At 31.9% G+C, this 3,372-nt stretch overlaps 1 pseudogene; it reads right to left on the reverse strand.

Annotated features, from left to right (window-relative positions):
- Positions 1-701: 701 nt before the first annotated feature.
- Positions 702-1,779, reverse strand: LOC147949971 (F-box protein At1g11270 pseudogene; annotated as a pseudogene).
- Between the last annotated feature and the right edge of the window lie 1,593 nt (positions 1,780-3,372).

The raw sequence follows: 3,372 nt of genomic DNA on the forward strand, positions 1-3,372 counted from the left end.
TTGGATGTTGTCTGGCATTGCTAGGTTGCTAGAGTTGGGTCTTTAGAACTTATTAGGTTGCCGGTTCCTTGGTTTCCTATTGTTTGATATTGAAATGGTTAGGATTGGTTGTTGGTTATTCTATTATAGATTAATATTGGATTATTGGTTTAGTTGGTTATTTAATTGGTATTGTTATTCCGCTGTTGTTTGTGATTGTGGTTAGGTGGCTAGTGGGTATGAGACCACTATTCATAGTTATTTATATTATTATTATTATTTATTATTAAAAAAAAACGGGTCAGGTCGTTTCAGTAGGTAACTTTCACCAGTTGTTCATACAAAATATCTTTAGACTAAAAAAACATTCATGGTTAAAAAAATTATGTCACAAAACAATTTTAGTAATTTAAAAAACTATAATTCTGCCAAAAAGAAAATAAAATAATAAAAAAATTGTTTAATTTGATCATAATTTATTTTACAAATAGTGATAAAGAACATGTTTTAACAATAGAATATTTTTGTAAGATCATATTTTTAATAATAAAAGATAAAATAACATTGTTGGACACCAGATACAATTATACAAATAATGCACTAGCCAAAATAAAATAAAATAAAACGTCGTTAAATATATAATTAAATCATCATTTATGCAGAAAATGTTAAATTACAATATGTGTCATGGGTACAACCGTGACAAAGAAAAGAGAGAGAAGTTAGTTTGACAAAGCAGAGAATAAACTCTCAACATGATAAACAGAACCTACAGGTCTGGTAGGTGTAAAGAGCAACTCGTAGGATTTGGTATGGAGATCATGTATCACGACCCTGAAGCAATAACTTACCCTTGTCCATAATTGCTATCGGTGAGCAGTGTCGGTGAGAGGGCAAACAAGGGTTCCCCAAACCAAGAAAAAGTTTGGGTGAGATCTATGGAACACATTTGGTTCCATGTCTTGCCTTTAGGATGGAACGACCATATGACTTGAGTGGGCCATATTTTCTCAGATACGCACAAGTGGTTATCGAGGATGCACATGGTGAACTGACGAGGGTCACATGGATGGGCAAAGGGAGCTTTACAGATTACTTGGAAAGTTTCGGTGTGAAGGTCGAAACATAGTACCTTGGGTTCTTCACAGTTGGTGAACCAATAAAGTGACCCATCTAAATACACGGGTTTATGGTAAGCGTTGATCTCATAAGAAGAAGAAGGGACAACGTACCTCCATGCATTGGTGGTAAATCGAAAAGCTCACACGTAGTAGCATTGTCTAGGCCAAATACGGATGAGTTATATAACCAAACCGGCTTGTACGTGCCGGTTACTTTGTCTCTACCGAGTCCAAGCTTAGCACTTGGGAAGTTGACCTTTTTTCTATCGAACAAAGGGATGTGGAGCTGTTGATAGCTGCAAAGAGGAAAACTTTGATACCATCCAGTTGCGGGATTCACCACGTAACTCGGATTGTGGATACTGGAGAGGCATAGCATACCGTCGCAGCTGCCATAGCAGAACAAGGGGCCCAAATATGGGAACCTTACCGTCCAAGCTATTGATGACCCGAACTTAAATGATTGATAATCTCTTAGTCTCACATTATCTTCACCATTGACAAAGATGAAAAGGACATCGACACCTCGTGATTGCCTACAATGGTCCAGACGTCGTTCCTTGAATTGTCGAGAATCGATTGTCGATATTCAATTCTTGCACACAGACCTGTATACAAGGAGAGACTGGATGGTAAGTCTCTCGAGGACGATGAGCTCTACAACATCGTTGGGTGGCAATTACACACACGGACGAAGTCTTTTCAACGACATTAAGACCCGTGCTACAGCACGGGTTGAAATTCATTTTATTTCTATTGTACTTTTTATATAAAACTAGATAAGAGCCCGCACGATGTGCGGATTTAACAATTGTTGAAGAAAATAAATCCTAAATCTTAAAAAAATATTTGAAAATATATAAAGAAATTTTATTTCCTAAAGTAAATTTATAGATCATTTAAGTTAGAGAATATATGTATTTATCTTCATACATTTATTTATATTTATATATTTTTAATATATTATAACAATTATTACAATAATCTAAAGCTAATTTATATCCCACTAAAACTTTTGCCAAATACTCATCCTTACAAATATTATATTGTCAAATTTCAAAAACGTTTCACAACTTATACAAAATATTTTACATGCAACATATTCATCAAAGTAACATTTAATAAGTAACCACGTATAATTTTACTCTATGTTTAACCATTAAAGATATGTTCTTACACCCAAAATTGTTTTATTGTTAAAGTATGCTCTTTATCACCACCTATAAAATGTCTTCTAAACAAATTAAACAAATTTTATGTTGCTTTACTTTCATTTTGGCATAATTATAGTTCTTATAATTACTAAAATTGTTTTGTGACATAATTTCTTTAACCATGAATTTTTTTTACTCCAAAAATATTATGGATGAACAACTGGTAAAAATTATCTACTCGATTACAATGATTTTCTGACTAACCCAATAAAAGTTGAGAAAGTGAAAAAAAGTTAATATAATATAATAAAAATAAAAGTTTGAAAATTATAATCAGGATGGTATATATAAGTCTTAGATGATTCAGATATACAAAATGGAAAATTTATATACAATCCAAAACATGACATATGTTATAATCACGTTAAGGATCAACAACCTATTTACTCTTCAGAAATATCCAATTGTACCAATACAACTTAAAGCTATGACCTCGTCTCAAATATTCTCGAATCATAAATTCTCAACTTATTTTTACCTTCATAAAAAATTTTCATATATTTCTCTATATACCTGGTTTAAACGGTTTTATGAACCTAATTCGATAGAAAACCACAAAAATCCAGTTTGAAACCAATTTTAAAATGGTATACCGTTCCAACTTCCCAAATTTGAAACTGCTTCTCAATTACTCGATCAAGCAGCTCTTGTCAATACCGGAATCACCAACATTATTCAGAAATAACAACTCTAAATTTTGACCAAAAACATCAACCACTGCCTTATCTTCCAAACTTATAATGTTAATAATTGTAGAATCACTTTTGGAACCTCCATCAGTGTCCTCATCCTCGATTAAATTAGCGGGCTTATATACTTCGATTTAATTGCATAGCTTTATTAAAAAACCCGCACGAATCAAAGACTCACGCAATAGATCAACAAAATTATAAAGGAAAAAAAATCAAAGATCTAAGCTTTCGATAAAAACATGTAATGTTATGTAGATATAATGTTATTTTCTTAATTAGCCCTCCTATTATGTTTCAAAAATAATAATTCTTTTGACATAACTTATGTTATTGTTTTAATATTTGTTATTTACTATTTATTTATTA

Source organism: Camelina sativa, chromosome 1, assembly GCF_030686135.1.
Source record: "Camelina sativa cultivar CO46 ecotype springtype chromosome 1, ASM3068613v1".
NCBI classification, from domain to species: domain Eukaryota; kingdom Viridiplantae; phylum Streptophyta; class Magnoliopsida; order Brassicales; family Brassicaceae; genus Camelina; species Camelina sativa.